Below are 23,960 nucleotides of genomic sequence, written 5' to 3'. Positions count from 1 at the left end.
ATGATCTCCCTTTGACAAAACCATGTTGACTATCCTTGATTAATTCTCGCCTCTCCAAGTGGAGATTAATTCTGTCCCTCAGAATTTTTTCCAGTAGTTTCCCTACCACTGGAGTTAGACTCACTGACTTGTAATTTCCTGCTTGGTCCCTACTTCCTTCTTGAATAAAGGCACCACATTAGCTGTCTTCCAGGCCTCTGGCACCTCTCCTGTGGCCAGAGAAGATTTGAACATTTTTGTCAGCGCCGCTGCAATCTCATGTTTGATACATCGCATCTGGCCCTGGGGGTTTATCCACTTTTAGACCCATTAAAAATGTTAATACCTCCTCCTTCTTGGGCAGCACGATGGCACAGTGGCTAGCACTGCTGCCTCAGGGCTCCAAAGTCCCAGGTTCGATCGTGGCTATGAGTCACTGTCCGTGTGGAGTTTGCACATTCTCCCTGCGTTTTCGTGGGTTTCGCCCCCACAACCCAAAGATGTGCAGAGTAGGTGGATTGGCCATGCTAAATTGCCCCTTAATTGGAAAAAATTAATTGGGTACTCTAAATTTAAAAAAAGAAATACCTCCTCCTTCTCAATGTTAAGTCATTTAAGTAAATCACAATGCGCTTCCCTGATTTCTATACTTATATCATCCTTCTCTGTAGTGAACACAGATGCAAAGTATTCACTTAAAACCTCACCTATATCTTCCGGTTCCACCCACAAATTGTCATAGTGGTCTCTAATGGGCCCTACTCTTACTCCGGTCAACCTCCAGCCCTTAATATACTGATAAAGCACATTTGGATTAAAGTAACCCTGTGCACTTTCCATATTTCTCTGGGGTTTATGCTGTTTTGAGCCCTTGGTATCTACCATAAACATCCCTTGTTTTCCTTAACCAATTCTGGATATCCTTTCACACCCAGGGTTCTCTGGATGTTTACTCCCACCTTCACTATCACGGTAGCACTGTGGTTCGCACAGTTTCTTCACAGCTCCGGGGTCCCAGGTTCGATTCCCGGCTTGGGTCACTGTCTGTGCGGAGTCTGCACGTTCTCCCTGTGTGTGCGTGGGTTTCCTCTGGGTACTCCGGTTTCCTCCCACAGTCCAAAGATGTGCAGGTTAGCTGGATTGGCCATGATAAATTGCCTTTAATGTCCTAAAAAGTTAGGCGGAGTTACTGGGTTACGGGTGTGGGCTTAAGTGGTGTGCTATTTCCAAGGGCCGGTGTAGACTCGATGGGCCGAAAGTCCTCCTTCTGCGGTGTAAATTCTATGATTTTATCATGTGACTGTGTTGGCCATATTCTCTCTATTTCCTTTTTTAATGAATCCCACTGCTCTAATGTAGATTTTCCTACAAGTAGCTGCTCCCAGTTTGTAACACTGTTCTAGATCCATGTGACATTGCAGTGTTCTAGATCCGTGTGATATTGCACAATGTTACATACTGCTTATGATTCCTGTGATATTTCACAGTGTTACATATTGTTCTCGACTCACGTGATAATGCAGTGCTACACACTGTTCCAGATCAATGTGGCATTGCACAGTGTTGCACACGGTTCCAGATCAGTGTGATATTGCAGTGTTACATATTGTTCTAGATCAATTTAATTTGGTCTTATGATCTTATGAACTGGACTAGTCATATGAATACTGGGCTAGAGGATTAAGACAGAAGCTGGGAATCCTGTATCAAGTAGCTCTTCTCCTGATTCCCCAATGCCTGTCCACCTCAGCAGTGCCATGGAATACTCTCCACTTGCCCAGATCAGTACAGCTCCGATGTCAATCAAGAAGCTGGACCCCTCTAAGACAGGTATGCGGGATTCTCCGTAAGCGGGATTCTCCGCTTCACCAGCTGTGAACTCACGCCCGTGGATTTCCTGACGTTATGGGGATGGTCACAATGGGAAACTCCATTGGCCAGCAGCCAGGACGGAGGATCCTGTAGATGGTGAGGGGGGGGGGGGGCGCCGTTCCAGAAAACGGGTCTGGCGGGACGGGGAAACCTTTTTTCCCAGGACCCACTTTTACCTATCGGCCGACCTTTGGGGTCCATGCCAACCGACCTTCACAACCCACGCTGGCTGACCTTTGTGACACACTTATCTTTAATGGGACAGGTGAGCCTGCTTGGTCCTCATGATCTCACTCCAATCAGGTTCACAGGAGGAGAGGGCAATGTGCATATCAGATGCAGAGGTCAGCAGGTTCTTTTGTACTATCTTCATCTTTTTGAAAATGGAAAATCCAATCTTGCAAATGTACATCTTAGTGAAGGGCAATCGCAACAAAATGCTTATTTTACTCAGCAGTGGATACTCCTGGGAAACGCTAGTCCAGAATGCTGACAGCCTCATAGACTTGTGGAGTGTTTTTAATGTGCTGTCTCAGGTGACTCATTTGGAGTCAGCTGTAAGTTAATAACTGACTCTGGGGTCTCAAACTCAAAAGGATTTTTCATCCACCTCTTCTCTTCCAAAATCTGAAACTTCTCTGGAAAGTAGTGACAAAAGCTGTTGATCAGCACAGCCAGAAGTGAATGAATAAGGCTTGTCAATCTATTGACAGCTCCCTTACTAACACTTTTTTCAATGTATCATAGCAGTGTGGGGAACATTTAGTAGTTTTGGCTTTGTACTTGCACTTGACAAACTTTCAACGACTTGAAAAGTATCTATTTCTTCATAGTGCCGAAAGCAATCATCATCCTTCCCTTACAATTTGAGGTTCAGTTCATTTAGAATGGCAAGTATATCTGCAAGGTAAGAAACAGTAAGAAGATAATCAACATGGGTACCACCATTACACGTGAGAACACCACCCACCAGGTACGCAGTACATACATACTTGTGCGACTCGGCCAATGTTGTCTACCTTATACGCTGCAGGAAAGGATGTCCTGAAGCGTGGTACATTAGCAAGACCATGCAGACACTGCGACAATGGATGACCGGCATTGCGCGACAATCGCTAGGCGGGAATGTTTCCCTCCAGTCGGGGAACATTTCAGCAGTCAGGGGCATTCAGCCTCTAATCTTCGGGTAAGCGTTCTCCAAGGCGGCCTTCAGGACACGTGACAACGCAGAATCGTCGAGCAGAAATTTGTAGCCAAGTTCCGCACACGTGAGTATGGCCTCAACAGAGACCCTGGATTCATGTCACGTTACATTCACCCCCCACCATCTGGCCTGGGCTTGCAAAATCCTACCAACTGTCCTGGCTTGAGACAATTCACACCTCTTTAACCTGTGATTACCCCTCTCTCCAGTTGCTCCATCAGGACCTGTAAAGACTTAAATTACCTGCACAAACTCACATTCAAAGTATCGTCTTACAGCATTGACTTTGTCTATATATATATGTTTCTGGATCCCACCTCTTCATTCACCTGAGGAAGGAGCAGTGCTCCGAAAGCTAGTGATTCAAAACAAACCTGTTGGACTTTAACCTAGTGCTGTAAGACTTCTTACTGCACTCACCCCAGTCTAACACCGACATTTCCACATCAAGGTAAGAAACAGTTAGCATCCAACTTTCAATTGCAAGTACATCCCTGCATATAACACAAATGGGCTTTGCATCCTTATTTGTACTGGCACAATTAACAAAGCCATACCTCAATAAATCATCTTTATACTCTTATGTTCCTAATTTCAGTTTCTTCATAGTAGGCTTTTCACTAGACACACCGGAGCTCTGTATACAGCTCACACTAGCACTGCTTTGTCCTGCCGTAGACTCTCCTGAACAGCTCTCTCCAGCAGATTCAGTTGTGAGTTCCTGGCCTGTTGGTTGTCTCTGGCCCTCTCTTCCTCATAACAAAATGATCCATCTTCAGTTCTTCACAGTCCTGTTGCCTTGCTTGCAGCTAGAAAATGGAGGAATCACTCCTAAGTGATTTTGCGCCCAAAGCACGGACGTGCATGGCGTGTGACATCAATGTTCATGCTGGGCGCGTGACCTGCTCTCTGCCGCCGCTTCTGGTGGGAAGACTGCCTCATTAGCATTTAAAACCAGGTCTCCGCCAGCATTCTCAATTTAAAAGCCAGTTCCGGTTGGCATCCTTAAAAGCCGGTCGTGCCTGGCCTTCTTAAAAGCCGATTGCAGCTGTTGGGCGCTTCTCCAGCGATCGGGAACGCCGTGACCGATCGTTCCGTGACCCTCCCAACACCCGCCTAACACCCGCCCACGGTTCATGACACACATTTTGAAAACATTCTGCTCTATGATGATGAGGGTGACACCCAGCAAGTCAAAAAAACAAGTCAAGGGTTGGAAAAAAGCTGACTTTGAGAACTTGGGCAACAGAAATGCAGAGCAATATTGTCGAACAGCGATGTAGAACAACACTGGAGAACATTAAAAAAGGTGATCAATAGAGTGCAGGATAAATAAATTCCCCCTGAGAGGAACGAAGATGCGAAACACTAGTGGGACCCCATGGATGAATAAAGACAGTAAAGAATAAGTGACGGGTTCGGAAAAATCCATGCGTTGAGTACACAGGCAGCAGACGAGTGCAGGATTAAAGAGAATCCAAAGAGATTTTTTTTTAATATATTTTTTATTCTCCTTTTTCACATTTTCTCCCAAATCCACCAACAATAAACAATAATCAGTAACAGATATGCCAATCCCCATATCAATAACAACGATCCCATCCTCCCACCAAACCCCAAACATTAGCCCGCATGTTCACATAAACAAATGACAAAAAGGAATTAGGGATCACCCATAGTCGCCATTAACACACACAGCACCCCCTCCCCCCAACCCTCCCACCCACCCGCCCCAACTAATATTCAATGTTATCCAGTTCTTGAAAGTGCATACTGAATAATGCCCATGAATTGTAGAACCCCTCCATCCTTCCCTCAAACTTAACCTTCTCAAGAGTCAAGAATTCCAACAGGTCCCCCTGCCACGCCAGGGCACAGGGTGGAGAGGTTGATCTCCAACCCAACAGGATCCGCCTTCAGGCGATCAATGAGGCAAAGGCCACAACATCTGCCTCCACACCCGTTTCCAACCCTGGCTGGTCCGACACCCCGAATATGGCCTCCCGGAGGCCCGGGTCCAGTTACACGTGCACCACTTTAGAAATTACCCTAAAAACCTCCTTCCAGTAATCCTCTAGCTTTGGACAGGACCAACACATATGAACGTGATTAGCGGGCTCCCCCCTGCAACGCTCACACACATCTTCTACTCCTTCAAAGAATCGGCCCATCCTCGCCCTCGTGAGGTGCGCTCTGTATACCACCTTCAGCTGTATCAGACCCAACCTCGCGCACGAGGTAGAGGCATTCACTCTCCGGAGCGCCTCACACCAGACCCCCTCCTCTATAACCTCTCCCAACTCTTCCACTTTGCTTTGATCCCTTCCAGTGGTGCCTTCTCCTCTTCCAAAATAGCTCCCTAAACTGCTGACTCTACCCCCTTCTCCAGTCCCCCTGTCGTCAGCACCACCTCCAGCAATGTGGAGGCCGGTTCCTCCGGGAAGCTCTGTATCTCCTTTCTGGCAACATCTCGAACCTGCATGTATCTAAACATTTCCCCCTGCTCCAGCCCATACTTCGCTTCCAGCTCCTTCAATCCTGCAAACCGACCCCTCAGAAACAAATCTTTCACTGTCTTAATCTCCTTCTCCTCCCATTTCTGAAAACTTCCATCCCACTTCCCTGGCTCAAATCTATGGGAGACTACAAAGAGATGAGGAGAGAATTTTTCCTTACAGACGGAAGGCAAAGAAAGGCTGTGAAATTAAATTATCGAGGCATATAAAACAGATTTGGAGAATTCAATAAAAAGGAAGGCTGTGATAGGAATTGGACCATTAAGGGACAGACAAGATGAAATTTGGCAGGAAATATTCTATAATTATCGGTTCCGCTGTTTACCAGGGGAGAGATGACATTGAATGATGAGGTGAATAAAGAAATTAAATTTTAAAGAATGGGGATGCATCGAATAAACCAACCCAACGCAAAGAGGACAAATCCCCTGGTCCGGATGGTTTGCTTCCGTGTAAAGAATCTAGGAAAGAGGTAGCGATGATGTTCGCTACGTGTTGTATGTTGGTCAGTCTAGGTTCGGAACACCCCTAGTGGTGCACTAAGGCAGGCTTTGGTCTGTTTCTATCGCTAGTAATTCCCGGAAAAGGTCACCAGAGGTTTAGATCTTGAGGGGGGCGCCACTCCACATTGAGCTTGTCTGACCAGGGGTCCCTCCTGCTCTGACCAGCCATTGGTGTGTTTGGAAGGATTTACAGATTGACACACTCAACCCGTTCAGCTGCATTGTGAACGCACCTTCCTTTGTCCATCACGCCCTGGGGTGAGATTCGAACCGGGAGCTTCTGTCTCAGAGATAGGGAACACACCGTGCCACACAAACGCCACTTCATCATTTTGGCCGGTGTTATTTACACAATCCCACACATTAACCCTTTACAACCCCGAAACACACACTACCCATGTTTAATAACGCGGTTGAGAAAGGTACAGTGCCAGAGGACTGGCAAATAGTTTATATAATTCCCACATTTAAGAAGGGAATGTCATGTGAGAGTGCCTTTAAGAATTGGATGTTTAAGAAATGTACCTTTAAGAAATGAAGCTGATCATATTACTGAAGTGATGTCACGGGAGCGAGCTGAGCTCACTTCTGCTTTTTGGGAGTTTTAGTTTCAGTTTGAAGAAAGCTTTGGTGTGGCTGTGAGCTGCATTGCTGGTGATCTCTGCCATGAAGGACTATCTCTTAATCCTTTGGTGAAATCGGAATTGTAAAAAGGTCTCAGTATTGAATATAAATCTAATGTGCTTCTGTTTGAAGGATTTGTTAAGTCTTTTGGATGTGTAAAGGAACAGTTGGCAGGATTGGGTGGTGTTGTATTATTTTTGGGGTTATCTTTGAAGTAAGGGGTGTTAAGAGATCCAATGTTTATTTAAAAGGTTATTTTGAGTTCATGGAATAAACATTGTTTAGTTTTAAAAATCACGTGTCCATAATTGTAATACCACACCTGGGGGAACAAGCCGTGTGCTTCAAAAGCAAAAATCCATTAAAGGTGGGGGTTGGTTGAACTCCATGATACATTTTGGGGTTCAGCTTAACATCAGTGAGAGGGGAAATGATGGAACCCTTGTTAAAGGAGAGGTTGGAGGAACAACTGGAATTGAGAAATATAATAAATTGTCAGCGTGGATTGCAAAAGGGAAACTCCTGCTTGGCCAAACTTGCTATATTTTTTGATGGGGTAACAGAGAGGGTAGACACTGGTAACGTAGTAGATGTAGTTTATCTAGATTTTCAAAAGGCTTTTCATAAGGTGCTCTATTATAGACTAATGAATAAGGTCAGAGAATGTGGAATCAGAGGCAAATGGCAGAATGTGGATTGTGAGCTGGCTTTAACACAGAAAGCAGAGAATGGGAGTAAAAGATAGTTATTGTACAGCAGGGGTGGGGAAACTTTTCCGTGCAAGGGCCACATTCAGAAATTCACAATTTTAAAGGGCCGCATAGTATATTAAGTAAAATAACTAATATTTAAAATAGCCAAAATAAAAGGTTTTTAAAGAAAAAAAGCAATTAATTTTTATTAATTAAGATTTTAAAGTAGAAACTTTACATGAAACACATTTATTTGAAAAACAAAGTAACTCAGTTTAAAGAAAAAAAAGCAATTAATTTTTATTAATTAATATTTTAAAGTAGAAACTTCACATGAAACACATGTTGTGCCGAGCAATGATCACCCTACTCAAGTCAACGTATCCACCCTATACCAGTAACCCAACAGCCCCCCCCCCCCCTTAACCGTAAAATTATTTTTAAAAAATGTTTTTTTTTTAATGACTTGATCTTGGTGGGCCGCATGCGGCCCGCGGGCCGTAGTTTGCCCACCCCTGTTGTACAGGGTGTAGGAAGGTGGGAACTGGTGCTCCACTAGGATCGATGCCAGTGCCATTGTTGTTCACAATTTCCATGAACGATTTGGACTTTGGAATCTAAAACACCATTTCTAAATTCGCAGATGACATCAGGTTGGGAAGGGGTAGTTAATACCAAGGGCATCAACTTGTGGAGAACATTAGTAAACTGACAGGATGGGCAAATCATTGGCAAATGAAGTTTAACACAGAAAAATATGGGGTAGTACATTTCGGTGGGAAGAATAGGGAGGCCACTTATTACTTGGAAGTCGCAAGTCACGGTGAGGTAGAGGATCAAAGGGATCTCCGAGTGCAAATGACCATTCACGAAAAGTTGTTCCACAGATTAACGAGACAATAAAAACGCAAATCAAGCTTTGGCTCTATTTCTGGAGGGATGGAATTGAAATGAGGGAAGTTATGCTAAGCCTGTACCGAACCTTGGTTAGACCACACTTCCAGCCCTGGTACAGTTTTGGTCACCATGTAATGAAAAGGATAGAGAGGCACAGACAGAGATTTAGAAGGATGATACCAAGGATATACATGAGAAAAGGATTGACAGACTGGGTCTCTTGGTTAAGTGACATACTAGAAGTCTTTGAAATGATGAAAGGTTTTGATGGAATGGACAGAGAGAGAGAATGTTTCTCCTAGTGGGGAAGAGCGTAACGAGAGACCGTTAATATCATATGAAATCCAATAATGAATTCAGAGGAAACCTCTTTCAGCACAATGTGGTGAGACTGTGGAATTCGCTACAACAGGGAGTGGTTGAAGCGAATAGTATGGATGTACTTAAGCAGAAACAAGACGAGAGCCTGAGGGAGAAGGGAATAGAGGGTTGCGATGGTAAATTTAGATGAGGAAATATGAGAGGAGGTTCGAGTGGAACGTAAATGCCAACCTGGATTGGGCCTGATGGGCGGCCCGGTGACACGGAGATTCGCACTGCTGCCTCACAGCACCAGGGACTTTCCGTTTATATTCCAGATCTTCAGCATCCGCAGTATTTTTGCTTTTTTAAACACAAGGGTTTTTTCTGTACAAGCGAGGCCAGAGCTGAAGTCCTGACTGTAGAAAGGATATCATTGCCTCAAAAACAGTTCAGTGAAGGTTCACTCAACTGATCCCTGGGATGAAGGGGTTATCTTATGAGGAGAGGTTGAGTGGGTTGGGCCTGTGTCCAGTGGAGGTCAGAAGAATAAGAGGTGGTCTTATTGAAATATATCAGATCCTGAGGCGGGGGGGGGGGGGGGGGGGGGGGATGCTGAATTTCTCCTTGTGGGAGACAGGCTGGAACTAGAAGGACATGGCTTAAAATTAAGGGGTCTCCCATTTGAGACGGAGATGCAAAACTTTTTTCTCACCCTCAAGAGGGTCGTGACTTTGGAACTCTGTTTGCGAAAGCGGTGGGAGGCAGAGGTAATGATTGTTTTTAAAGTTGTGGTTGATGGATTCTTAAAATGACAGGATCCTTAGCATGCAGAAGGCCCTTCGGCCCATCGAGTCTGCATCGACCCTGCGAAAGAACTCCCTGCCTCGGCCCACTTCCCCGTCCTATCCCCAGAAGGTCACCTAACCTGCACATCTTTCCATTCGGATCCCGGCCCTGGGTCACTGTCCGTGTGGAGTTTGTACATTCTCCCTGTGTCTGCATGGGTTTCAACCCCACAACCCAAAGATGTGTAGGATAGGTGGATTGGCCATGCTAAATTGGGAAAAAAAATAATAATAATTGGGTGCTCTAAATTTATTTTAAAAAGTAAAAATAAATCTTTAGATTGTGGGAGGGATCCACAAATTCTTGATTGACAAGAAAGTCAAAGGCTATGGGGGGCGTTTAGGCTGGAATGGGGGGTTGAGAGATCGCAGATCAGATATGATCTTATCAAATGGCGGAGCAGGCTTGAAGGACTGGGTGGCCCACTCTCGCTCCTGATTCGTACGTCTGCCTGGGATCTGTGCAGTTCAGCAGCAGCTGGGTTGTCCCCAAGGATGAGGGAGTCTTGCTCGATTCGGCCTCAAAGCCGATAACTAACCAAGTGTTTCAACAGCTCCTCTCGCTCTCTCTCTCTCTCCAGCAGCCACTCTCCCCCACCACCACCCCCCTGACCTCAAATGCCCGCACCGTTTAATTAAACCCTTGCTTCATTTCAGCCTTCATGTTTTTAAACTCTTCCCCTGCTGGGCCGACAGCGCTCAAACGAGACGAGAGACCCTCCCACAGGGAGCGTCTGAAAGAACCTGCGTTGGTATAGTGCCTGCCGCGCACCTTGGGTCGTCTAAAAGCACTTCACACCTATGGAATAGATTTTCCTTTTTGTGGAGTGTAGTCACTGTAGCCAAGTGGGATTCACAGCAGCCAGTTTGTGCGCAGCAAGCTCCCACAAACAAAAATGTGACAATCAGCAGGAAAAGGTTTGTTTTTGTTTCAGCTGTGATGTTTTGGGATGGTTACCGGTCAGGACCTCAAGGGGAACTCGCCTGGTCTGCCTTTTCGTATCCTTTACGCCCACCTGGAAGGGCAGAGGTTTCAATCTCTTGTTAGAAAGGCCGATCCTCTCGCGCTGCGACACTCCCTCGGCGCTGCACTCAGGCATCAGCTTCAATTGTTCGCTCAGGTCTCTGGGGATGGGGGGCTCGAACCCACTACCTTCAAACTCAGAGACGCGAAAGCGCTACCCGCTGGGCCACGGGCATGTCTCCCTAAGGCCGGGTACCAATAGATTTTGATATAAATTGATCGTCGCGTGTACCGAGGTACAGTGAAAAGTATTGTTCTGCGTCCTGTCCACACAGATCGTTCCATACATGATAAACATAGGACATACAACTAATAGCGATTGCCCGTCCACGGGAGAAGACTCCGGCCCCAGCTCTGTGGAAATTGCGATTACAATCACGGGGGAGACAGCTGTCGGGGTGGGAACGGCTTGAGAATGTAGCAGCACCTCAGCCACCTGCACTCCTGCTGAACAAAACAACAGAGCCCCTGTGAGGGAGAGCAGACCAGGCAACTCCAGGAAACGGGTGTGTTCCATCAAAACACAGGGTGCAGGGAAACTTAGGAGTGGGAAGATTAGTATCTCAAGGCTCCTCCTTCCCATGAATTTTAACGAGCTCCATCCCACCTATTTAATCCCATCCCTCAGATCATGTACAATGACCCCCTCAGGGTCTCTATCCCACCCATTTAACCCCCTCCCTGCCACATTGACCCCTTTTCCCTTTTCTCCTCGTCCCTTCCACCTGCCGTCACTCTCCTGGCCACAGATTTCTCCAACTCCTCTTTGAGGGAGCTAGTCGTCTCAGCCTCCACGGCTCTCGTTGTCATGGCAACAGTTCTGACAAATACCTTTCAATTTTGAAATCAGAGAAGGTTGGTGAGACCTCGATTGGCAGTCGTCCTGCTAATGAAGAGATGTGCTCGTTATATTTAACTACTGAACCAAGGCCATTGGAGGCTTTCCAAGGATGGAGATTGTGTTCCACTTCAGGGCCTCTCCTCGCAATCAGCAAATTACAGAGAGATTCCACTGACGGTTCTGGCCCCCACCTCCCCTGCAGTCAGTATTTAAATTACCAGCACCTCAACCCCGCTTATGCCTTTGAGGCCAAGGCTGGGAAAGTTGCAGCGGGCGCAGTGACCTTGGGAGAGGAGGGTCAAGAGGTTTACCAGACCTATTCCTGAGATGGCAGGATGGATGTGTGAGGAGAGATTGAGTCTGTTCGCTGGAGTTCAGAAGAATGGGGGAGGATCTCATGGAAGGATGTCCCAGGGTATGGGATGTCCTGAGGATATGGGGTAAAACATTTAGGACTAAGCTGGGGAAAAATGTCTTCACCCAGAGAGTGGTCGGCCAAAACACTGGGTTCTCCATTCCACGATGTCTGGAGTACCTTCCCCAATGGGACAGAGAATTTGGTGTTGGGGCAAAATCGGGATTGGCGCCAGGCGCCGACTCAAACGAGATGCTCCAACCCCCCTGTTGGTGGCGTGGACGAGTTCCAGGCCGCTCGCCACCGGGAGCATGTAAATAAATGAAAATGGGGAGCAATGACCCATTTGCATTCATTTAGCGGGTCCGGTGCCCTATGCACCCCCCTCCCGTGATTCTCTGTTCCCCGGGGTCAGGAATCATGTAGGCACGGGTCATTTGTGGTCTCTACAATTGTAGACCTCGCGAGGCGGACCTTGCGGTGGCCGAGGGGGCAAAGGCCCAGGCCCTCCCTTCCGCACCACACATCAGCCCTGAACCGACCCTCCACCCTGCACCGCACAGCAGCCCCCAACCCCTTGTCTGGGTCCCCCCCCCCCACCACACCCCCAAGTACGGGGGTGACCCAAACTGTTCCCCCCACTGGGGACCCCTGTAATAGGGTGACCCCCAACAGGGATCCCTGCGATATGTGGACCCCCACCAGAGGGACCCCTGTGATAGGGAGAACCCCACAGGGACCTCTGTAACAGGGGGCCTCCATGGACCAATGTAATAGGTAGACCTCCCTCAGAGATCCCCCTATGGGGGAATCCCCCATGCCTAAAGGAACGCTCTCCATAGACCTCCCCCTCCTACACACACACACCTCCCCACAAAGACACCCCCTCCCAATCCGCAGCAAAAGGGAGAGGGGCGTCGCCCTCAGCGTTGCCTTGGCTGCCACTTGTCCAGGCCGCTCGTCTGTACAAATCCGTCTGTCTTTCCGGCGTTTTGAAATAGAGTTCCGTGTTTTGGAACATGTCCCAGAGCTGGGAACAACATTCCGAATCTCACTCCGCTCCCGGACAGGGCTGGTTTCACCTGGTTGAACTCAGCCCTGCGTTTTGTCAGGTCTGCCCCAATGTCCCGGTAGGCCCGGATTCTATGTCCTTCCCAGCTGCTCACCTTCATCTGCCTCGCCTACCTCAGGATCCTGTCCCGATCCTGGTAACAATGCAGATTAGCAATTATTGCCCTTGGCTGTTCCCTCGCCTTCGTCTTCGGTGGGAGTGATCTCTGTCCCTGTCGATCTCTAGGGGGTTTGGGGAAACTGTCCCTCTCGACTGGGTTGCGGAGCTTCTGGACCACATAGCCCGTTGGATCCTTGGCCTCGATCCCCTCTGGCAGGTCGACGATCCGGATATTCTGGCACCGGGACTTATTCTCCTTGTCCTCGACCTTCCGCTTCAGGCTCCCCTGTGTCGCCACCATCCTTTTGATTTTGACTTCCAGAGTGACAATCCTGTCATTCTGGTCCATTGATGCCTTTTCTAGTTCAAGGATCGTCTTACACTGTGCCTCCAACGTCTTCCTCATTCCATCGATCACTATTTCTGGCCTTACAGGCCTTAACGTGACGCCTAAGTGAATCCCCAGGCAGTCCATCATGAGTGGAGGCGACCCGTTGTGATTCCCGCCCTCTGACCTGGGTCCCCTTTGGCGGCCGTCTTCTGGGGCTGCTGCTCGGGTTGCCCAGGTGGCGTGGTGCCATCCTGTTCTGCCCGCTGCCCATGTGGCAGGGACAGGATGGGGGGGGGGGGAGCACGAGGTACTGCGGTGTTCTGGCAAACCCCCGCGGGAGTCACCAGCACGGCTACCATCACCTCCTCGGGGTGCCCGATGGCCCCCTGGGCTACTCCATGGGACGGGGGTGCCAGCAGAGTTAGCCGCTGAGGTTCCCCGCCACCTGGTGCTGCCAGTCCTGGAGGCCCGGTGCCGTCTCGACCAAGGTCTGCGGCCTCATGGCCATGGAGCACAAGGGGTGGGCAACCTCCATCTGGGACTGCGCCACATCACGCTGCGACTATGCCACCATCTGCTGGGTCTGTGCCACATCAGCCAGTGACTGCACCATCTCCCTCTGGGACTGGGCCAACGCCCTCTGTGTCTGCGCCATATCGGCCAGCGCCTGGGCAATGCCAGTGATGCTCTCAGGCATGGCCTGCTGTGACTGGGCCACGCTCAGGAGGGCCGCTGCAATGTCCAGGTGGCTCCAGCACACGTCTGCCTGTGATAGGACAGCCGTGTCCTGTCCCTCGGTCACCGCCTGCACAGAATGCTCCAAGGTTCGCCATGTCGATCCATGGCCGAAACCTTCACTAAAGTGCCCAGCCGAGGTCAGTGTCTCTGGGATGGAGGTCAGTGTCTCTGGGATGGAGGCGAGTGTCTCTGGGATGGAGGCGAGTGTCTCTGGGATGGAGGTCAGTGTCTCTGGGACGGAGGTGTGTCTCTGGGATGGAGGTGAGTGTCTCTGGGATGGAGGCGAGTGTCTCTGGGATGGAGGCGAGTGTCTCTGGGATGGAGGTCAGTGTCTCTGGGACGGAGGTGTGTCTCTGGGATGGAGGTGAGTGTCTCTGGGATGGAGGCGAGTGTCTCTGGGATGGAGGCGAGTGTCTCTGGGATGGAGGTCAGTGTCTCTGGGACGGAGGTGTGTCTCTGGGATGGAGGTGTGTGTTGGAGACAGCTGTGATGGGAAATCAGTGTCATCGCCGCACGCGGGCTGCTCGGAGGCCACCCTCCGTGTGGTGGAGGGTGGGGGGTGTGGGGCAGGGGTTGCTGCCAGGGGCACAGTGCTGCCTACTCACCCTGGCCACCCTGAGCAGGTTGTGCCGTATTCCCTGCACTGCTGGCCAGTCCGGAGGGTGTTGCCCACGGCGCTAATCATCTCTGCCACCAGCGCCCAGGCCTGGTGAACGGTGGCAGCTGGCAGTCTCCTCCCCCCCCCCCTCCCCCCCCGGGTACAGGGTTGCCTGCCTCCCCTCCACGGCATCAGGCAGGGTCTCCAGTTCCGGGCCGGTGTACCTCGGGGCCGGACGTCTTGCTGCCACCTTGTTGTCTGGGATGAGTGTGCGCGGGGAGTGGTTTGTAACTGCGGCTGCAGCTTGTCAGCCTCCTGAGTGTCAATCCCGGACCCGGCGAATCCCCCACCTTCTCATTGGAATCGATTGTGTTCCACGTGGCGCCGGTGCGAGCCCCTCAACGGTTGCCGAATCGATCCAGGCGCGGCGCCACTTTAGCTGTTGAGGAAATCCGTGAATCCTGCCCCCGGAGTCAACTCTTAGGGCGGGATTCTCCGATTGCCGACGCCGAGAATCCCTCTTGACAGCCAAAATCGGGGGGGGCGGCGCCAGTTTTCAGATGCTCCGCCCCCTCCAAAATGGCGTCATCGCTGAGCACGCCGCACGCCGCACGCTGTTGGGACGGCCTCAGGACGTCACGTGAAGGCCCTCCCCCGATGTTCCGGCCCCGATGGGCCGACCTCCCGACGGCGTGGATCACTTGTGGTCTGAGGTTTTGTCAACCTCGCGGGCGGCTGCGGACCGTGCCCATCACCGCCGCAGTCGGTGGGGGAGGGGGGAAGGGGCGCTCCGCTGGCCGGAGCGGGAGGGGGGAAGGGGCGCTCCGCTGGCCGGAGCGGGAGGGGGGGAAGGGGCGCTCCGCTGGCCGGAGTGGGGACTGGGGAGGACTGGTGGTGGGCGGGTGGTGAGGCGGTTACATGGTGGCACTATCTGGCAGGCCTGGCTCCGCCCGCAACCAGCCCCATGTTGTACGGCGTGACCTCTGCAGTGTGTTGACACGGACCCGGCAATTCTCCGTCCGTATCCGCAGGGAAAGCCCGGGTTTTACGTGGCGCGGCTGCGAGCTCCCCACCGGGTGGAGCATCGGTGCTGGGGGCGGCGCCGACTTTTTGGTCGCAATGCCGGACACTTTTGCTCCGGACCCAGCCTCAAAATCGGAGAATCCAGCCGTTAAACGCAGGAACAGAGAATAATAATAATCCAGCCGACAGTCTCTCAAACGGAGAATCCCACCCTGGACGTTTTTAAGAAGCAGCTACATAGAGCTCTTGGGACAAAGGGGATCAAAGGGTATGGGGGGGGGGGGGGAAGGCGGGATCAGGCTACTGAGATGGATAATCACCCATGATCATAATGAATGGCGGACAGGCTTGAAGGGCCGAATGGCCCCCTCCATCCATATTTCCTACGTTCCGATATTATGGACTGATGAAGAGAGCAGGAATCTGAAGCAGAATACGTGACGTTTTCAGCTGGCAACAGTGCCGGTGTTACTGCCTGCATCTCAACTGATATCAATCCAGCTGACACTCAGTAACACCTTCCCCCTCCAGAACCCTGTGTCACTGACTTACACTGATCCAGCCCCCTCGCACTGACAGGAACCCGCCTCCTCCAGCACCCTGCTACGGATGGGATGGTAGGTGGCGAGGCTGGCAGTGGGTGGACGGTGGGTATGCAGTGGGTTAAGTTCTGATTCAGTCAGTGCGATTAGAAAGAAGGGCATGTTGGAGAGGTCACGCCTGTAATTAGCACGCCGGTCCCACGGTCCCAGGAAATGGAATTCATTCTCCAACCACAGGCTGTCAGCTGCAGGAGGGGTTTTTCTGGGCTGGCATTTTAATTAGGCATTGTGCCTGCGTGGGCAGGTGCAAAGACAAACATGCACAATGTTCTGATCGAGAACCAGGCAGCGGAAGATTAATTAATTCAAAAAAACATTGCTGCACTGATATTTACTGCACAGCGGAGTGGAGACACGTCATTCTCACCCAGAAACTTCCCCAGTGACCAATACAAGGCAGCATCAAATCTTATCAAACACTCCCAGGACAGGTACAGCACAGGGGTTAGATACAGAGTAAAGCTCCCTCTACACTGTCCCATCAAACACTCCCAGGACAGGTACAGCACGGGTTAGATACAGAGTAAAGCTCCCTCTACACTGTCCCCATCAAACACTCCCAGGACAGGTACGGCACGGGGTTAGATACAGAGTAAAGCTCCCTCTACACTGTCCCCATCAAACACTCCCAGGACAGGTACAGCACAGGGTTAGATACAGAGTAAAGCTCCCTCGACACTGTCCCCATCAAACACTCCCAGGACAGGTACAGCACAGGGTTAGATACAGAGTAAAGCTTCCTCTACACTGTCCCATCAAACACTCTCAGGACAGGTACAGCATGGGGTTAGATACAGAGTAAAGTTCCCTCTACACTGTCCCATCAAACACTCCCAGAACAGGTACAGCACGGGGTTAGATACAGAGTAAAACTCCCTCTACACTGTCCCCATCAAACACTCCCAGGACAGGCATAGCACGGGGTTAGATACAGAGAAATGCTCCATCCACACTGCGTACATCAAACACTCCCAGGACAGGTAGAGCACGGGGTTAGATACAGAGTAAAGCTCCCTCTACACTGTCCCATCAAACACTCCCAGGACAGGTACAGCACGGGGTTAGATATAGAGTAAAGCTCCCTCTACACTGTCCCATCAAACACTCCCAGGACAGGTACAGCACAGGGTTAGATACAGAGTAAAGCTCCCTCTACACTGTCCCCATCAAACATTCCCAGGACAGGTACAGCACAGGGTTAGATACAGAGTAAAGCTCCCTCGACACTGTCCCCATCAAACACTCCCAGGACAGGTACAGCACAGGGTTAGATACAGAGTAAAGCTTCCTCTGCACTGTCCCCATCAAACACTCCCAGGACAGGCATAGCACGGGGTTAGATACAGAGAAATGCTCCATCCACACTGTGTACATCAAACACTCCCAGGACAGGTAGAGCACGGGGTTAGATACAGAGTAAAGCTCCCTCTACACTGTCCCCATCAAACACTCCCAGGACAGGTACAGCACGGGGTTAGATACAGAGTAAAGCTCCCTCTACACTGTCCCATCAAACACTCCCAGGACAGGTACAGCACAGGGGTTAGATACAGAGTAAAGATCCCTCTACACTGTCCCATCAAACACTCCCAGGACAGGTACAGCACGGGGTTAGATACAGAGTAAAGCTCCCTCTACACTGTCCCCATCAAACACTCCCAGGACAGGTACAGCACAGGGTTAGATACAGAGTAAAGCTCCCTCTACACTGTCCCATCAAACACTCCCAGGACAGGTAGAGCACGGGGTTAGATACAGAGTAAAGCTCCCTCTACACTGTCCCCATCAAACACTCCCAGGACAGGGACAGCACGGGGTTAGATACAGAGTAAAGTTCCCTCTACACTGTCCCCATCAAACACTCCCAGGACAGGTACAGCACAGGGTTAGATACAGAGTAAAGCTCCCTCTACACTGTCCCATCAAACACTCCCAGGACAGGTACAGCACGGGGTTAGATACAGAGTAAAGCTCCCTCTACACTGTCCCCATCAAACACTCCCAGGACAGGTACAGCACAGGGTTAGATACAGAGTAAAGCTCCCTCTACACTGTCCCATCAAACACTCCCAGGACAGGTAGAGCACGGGGTTAGATACAGAGTAAAGCTCCCTCTACACTGTCCCCATCAAACACTCCCAGGACAGGGACAGCACGGGGTTAGATACAGAGTAAAGCTCCCTCTACACTGTCCCCATTAAACACTCCCAGGACAGGGACAGCACGGGGTACAACACAGAATACTCCAGTTTTCCACCACGCTTTTTGTGAAAAATGCCTCGTGACATCACCATGACGGGCCTTGCTGCTGCGTGTTCCCGCTTGTTCTACTCTACCTGCACCAACGCGATTTCTTGCTCTCTTCCTATATCTCCCTGCTCTATCAAGTTCATTAGTCATCCTCCACTTCTCAATTAGATCATCCCTTTCATTTCTGATCTGGTGGTAATGCAAGCCTATAAAATGCAGACTGTCCACATTATTCTTTTTTTAATCCCCAGAATCATTCTGGTGAGCCTGGTGCTAATAACCCAACCCCCCACACTCTCCCCTTTCGCCCCCACTGCCACCCCCCCGAGGAAAATGACTCCGCACGGTTTAACATCCCAGTGGGTGATCGGCTCTTTTTTTGTACCGATTGTTTTGGTGCTTTTGTTTCCTGAGGAAATCTGAAGTCTGAGACATGGCCGGCTGAGGGCCTTGAGGAAGATAACTGGGCTTGATAAGGTCGAGGAAAAGTGTCCACATGTAGGCAGGAAATCTACAGGGCATAAATATAAATAAGTCACCAATGAATCTGACTGAGAATAGCACAGATACATTTACTGGGAAGTTAGACAGGTACATTAAGGAGAAACGAGGAGATGGATCTGGTCATTTGATGGCACAGAGCTTGAGTACTGGTGAAAAAGTATGCACACTGTCGAAACTTTTATCATGGCCAACCCACCTAACCTACACATCTTTGGACAGTGGGAGGAAACCGGAGCACCCGGAGGAAACCCACGCACACACGGGGAGAACGTGCAGACTCCTCACAGACATTGACCAAAGGCCAGAATTGAACCCGGGTCCCAGGCACTGTGAGGCAGCAGTGTTAACCACTGTGCTACCGTGCCACCATCAAAAAACAAACTGTCAACAGAACAACAATTTTCATCGCATGGCAAGAGAATGCCGAGTGGTTGGCAAGTTGACTCCAATTGATCGTGACGTTTTCATGGAGAATGCACCAGGGAACTGCCACACTGATGCACTATCAATTACGACAAGACAAGAGTAGAATGTAATCGAGGCTTTATTACACTAAGATGTGTGGCCTCCTACAGCTTCTAACGAAATGGCTGCAGCTCGGTGAGCACACACATTTATACTCCGCCTACTGGACGGAGCCAGCAGGCAGGGATCTACCCCCGTCCCTGTAGTACAGGGGCCTTACCGTAATACCAGTATATACAATATAACACAACAGTGGTGACTACCACTCAAACATCGGCCAGTACATGGCGTGGTGGTTAGCACTGCTGCCCACGGCGCTGAGGACCCGGGTTCAATCCCGGCCCTGGGTTACTGTCCGTTTGGAGTTTGCACATTCTCCCCGTGTTTGCGTGGGTTTCGCCCCCACAACCCAAAGATGTGCAGGGTAGGTGGATTGGCCACGCTAAATTGCCCCTTAATTGGAAAAATTAATTGGGTACACAAATTTATTTTTTAAAATGGAAGGAATCAGCGAAAAGCTGTCCCCCAAACGTTTGTTCAGTTGAAAATGGCACAATGCGTGGTCATGCTCATTCTGTCTGCCCTGTGAATGAATATATGCATCCTCTGGCACATGTACATCCTCTGGCACATGTACATCCACTGGCACATGTACATCCTCTGGCACATGTACATCCTCTGGCACATGTACATCCACTGGCACATGTACATCCTCTGGCACATGTACATCCTCTGGCACATGTACATCCACTGGCACATGTACATCCTCTGGCACATGTACATCCACTGGCACATGTACATCCTCTGGCACATGTACATCCATTGGCACATGTACATCCTCTGGCACATGTACATCCACTGGCACATGTACATCCTCTGGCACATGTACATCCACTGGCACATGTACATCCTCTGGCACATGTACATCCACTGGCACATGTACATCCTCTGGCACATGTACATCCTCTGGCACATGTACATCCACTGGCACATGTACATCCTCTGGCACATGTACATCCTCTGGCACATGTACATCCACTGGCACATGTACATCCTCTGGCACATGTACATCCTCTGGCACATGTACATCCTCTGGCACATGTACATCCACTGGCACATGTACATCCTCTGGCACATGTACATCCACTGGCACATGTACATCCTCTGGCACATGTACATCCACTGGCACATGTACATCCTCTGGCACATGTACATCCACTGGCACATGTACATCCTCTGGCACATGTACATCCTCTGGCACATGTACATCCACTGGCACATGTACATCCTCTGGCACATGTACATCCTCTGGCACATGTACATCCACTGGCACATGTACATCCTCTGGCACATGTACATCCTCTGGCACATGTGACAATATTAAATAGACTATCAGTGTAATTTTTTTTTATTGTATAAATTTAGAGTACTCAATCTGTTTTTTCCAATTAAGGGGCAATTTAGCGTGGCCAATCAATCTAGCTTGCACACCTGTTTGGGTTTGTGGGGGTGAGACCCATGCAGACACAGGGAGAATGTGCAAACTCCACGCAGACAGTGACCGGGGACAGGATTGAACCCGGGTCCTCGGCGCTGTGAGGCAGCAGTGCTAACCACTACGCCATGTACTGGCCGATGTTCGTGTGGTAGTCACCACTGTTGTATTATATTGGACATTGCGTTTTGAGTTTTGCAAGCACGGGTTGGTTGGGTAGTCAGTACTTTGCCTGTGGCGAAGAATCAAAAGGGTTGTCCTGTTTAATACGGTCCACCAGTCGTTGAGAGGTATGGAGTACATACCTGGAAGGACCTGTCGATAGGTTGAGGCAAAGTGGTGTGGAAGGGAGGCTCATGTGGAACGTAAAGGCCAGCACTGAGAAGTAGATTTTCACAGTAACTTCATTGCAGTGTTAATGGAAGCCAACTTGTGACACTAATAAAGATTATTATTAGGCCCATTCTTGCCCAGTAAATCTCTATGTAAGTTGGTCGGGAGTTCCCTGTACCTTTATCTTACAGTATGGCAGTCCGTGGAATGAAGCTTGTTCCTTATACTTCCTGTTGAGTGTTCCCAAGTCGCCTGAACTTCACCGTGCCTAACCTGAGACTATAGTCCTGTACCTTCATCAAGACCATTTTGTAATTATTGGGGATAGCAGAGGTCCCAATTCAACTGCTCCCTTGGGGAGGCTCCCAGCTCATCCTGGACAACAGATTAATGCCAGCGCCATTCATCACTCGCTTCCCTTCACTTCGCTGTCCTTTATCCGATGTCATGTCTGTTTTATAGCTCCCCGAGCTCCCCAGAGTCCCAGCTCTCTCCACAAAACACATCCTTTGTCGGGCTCCTTTCGCAAACTCACTCGGAGCTGTCAACCCACCGGCCATCCATCAACCTTTTAGCTTCCTGGCTCTGCACACCCCCCCCCCCCCCTCCCCCCCCCCCCCCGCCCACCCTCGCCTCTCCAGCGTTCACAACAGGCTGCGTTCTGCCCTCACTGTGGGCGTATAAATCTCTGCAGTGTGACCCTGACTTTGAGAAAACCCCAGCTGATTTACACTCGCAGCCTTGAAGTCTCCAAGCACACTGAAGGGATTGACTTGAGTTGCAGTCAGCTATTAATAAAACTGACAGGTGCTGACAGACTCAAACTCACAAAGGCACTTCACTCCCTTTCCTGGCTCTGTACAGAGCACTTTATTCCATCATGTTAGAGGCATACCTGATCGATGAACAAAGATTGCAGAAGGGTCAGGTTTTACAGTATGGAGGGAACGCAACATCTCTCCTCTCCTTTGTGGTGATATGCATCACTGTAAATACACAAGGGGTTAATGTAAATACACTACGATTAAGTAAACACTAGAGGGAGCACCAGAGACGTGATGACATGCAGGCATACAGCTAATGAACACATAGAATAGGACACGGCCAATGGACAGTCAAGACACCCAGAGGTGACACTACCACAAGGGGGGCAACACATAACCCATATATAAGGACAGGGCACACATGCTCTGTCTCTTTCCACAGGCGACACTTAGAGAGTAGGACAGGGGCAGATCAGAAGCATCACACCCACCATGTGGCTTAGAGCAGACTGGTTAGTTAGACTGAGTTACTATAGGAAAGATTAGCAGGAGAGTCGAAATCATAGAGAACTGTGCTAATGGTTCAATAAATCACATTGAACTTACTTCAAAGTCTGGAGTATCTTTTGGTCAAAGCTGCATCGAGTTGCAGCCTGTGTTATCCCAGGGTACATAACACAACATCCTTTTCAACCCCCCTGCACCAAGACCCATTACTAATCCCAACTGTGCTCACTGACCTGTGTTTCCACCCAATTCTCCTGTGTTCACTGACTTTGCATTTTTACTCATCCCTCCTGTGTTCACTGACTTGTGTTTTTACCAATTGTTCCTGCGCTCACTGACCTGCGTTTCCACCCATCCTCCTGTGCTCACTGACTTTGCATTTTTACTTATCCCTCCTGTGCTCACTGGCCTGTGTTTTCACCCATCTCTCCTGTGCTCACTAACTTGTGTTTTTACTCATCTCTCCTGTGCTCAGACTTGCGTTTTTACCCATGGTTCCTGTGCTCAGACTTGCGTTTTTACCCATGGTTCCTGTGCTCGCTGACCTGTGTTTTTACCCATGGTTCCGGCGCTCACTGACCTGTGTTTCCACCCATCCCTCCCGTGCTCACTGACTTGTGTTTTTACTCAGCGCACATGCGCTCACTGACCTGTGTTTTGACCAATCGTTCCTGTGATCACTGACCTGCATGTTTACCCATCGATCCTGCATTCAATGATCTGCATTTTTACCCTTTGCACCTGTGCCCACTCTGCTTATTTTTACCCATGTGTGGGGTAGGTAGATTGGCCACACTAAATTGCCCCTTAATTGCAAAAAATTTAATTGGGCACTCGAAATTTATTTTAAGAAAAGAACATGAGCTCGTAGTATGCCGGCCCCCTCGAGCAATGATCGCATCTATCCGTCCCATCGAGAAACCGGCTCATTCTACACCTTCGTGAGGTGTGCTGGGAACACGACTTTCAGCTGGGTGAGACTCAGCCTCACTCAGGACAAGGTTACGTTCGCCCTCCTCAGAGCCTCGCTCCAAACCGCCTCCTCCAAAACTGGCTACAGTCCTCCCGCCCACTTGGCCTTCACTCCCTCAACTGAGCCCCTTTCCTCCCCCGTGATCCATTGGTACATGCCCGTCTTACTGCCCACCTCCAATCCCGAGCAGGGTAAAATCCGCTCGAGCGAGGTAGAAGGCTGTTTGGCCGGGAAAGCTGGAAAGTGCTTTTTGACCCAGCTACGCACCTGGAGATATCTGAAACCATGAGCGTCTCTAAGCCCATACTTCTCCTTTAGCTCCCCAGGTGAGCGAACCAACCTTCTAAAAATAAATCTCCCACCTTCTCCAATGAAATGAAATGAAAATGAAAATGAAAATCGCTTATTGTCACGAGTAGGCTTCAATGAAGTTACTGTGAAAAGCCCCTAGTCGCCACATTCCGGCGCCTGTCCGGGGAGGCTGGTACGGGAACTCCTTCTCCTTCCATTCCCTAAACCTTGCATCTAGCCTACCAGGCTCGAGTAACTGG

The 23,960-nt window shown here is 49.9% G+C and overlaps 1 long non-coding RNA gene across 1 annotated transcript in view; it reads right to left on the bottom strand.

Moving 5' to 3' along the window:
- Positions 1 to 2,505: 2,505 nt before the first annotated feature.
- Positions 2,506 to 23,960, bottom strand: part of LOC119976730 — a 39,582-nt gene continuing 18,127 nt past the window's right edge. The window contains exons 2-3 of the long non-coding RNA XR_005462982.1: positions 22,061 to 22,151; positions 2,506 to 2,751 (exon numbers count right to left, since the gene is read on the bottom strand). This is a non-coding gene — a long non-coding RNA (uncharacterized LOC119976730). The remainder of the gene's footprint in view (positions 2,752 to 22,060; positions 22,152 to 23,960) is intronic.

The sequence above is a fragment of the Scyliorhinus canicula genome, chromosome 13 (genome assembly GCF_902713615.1).
Source record: "Scyliorhinus canicula chromosome 13, sScyCan1.1, whole genome shotgun sequence".
Classification (NCBI taxonomy): Eukaryota; Metazoa; Chordata; class Chondrichthyes; order Carcharhiniformes; family Scyliorhinidae; genus Scyliorhinus; species Scyliorhinus canicula.
This window is presented reverse-complemented; position numbering and strand designations above follow the sequence as displayed.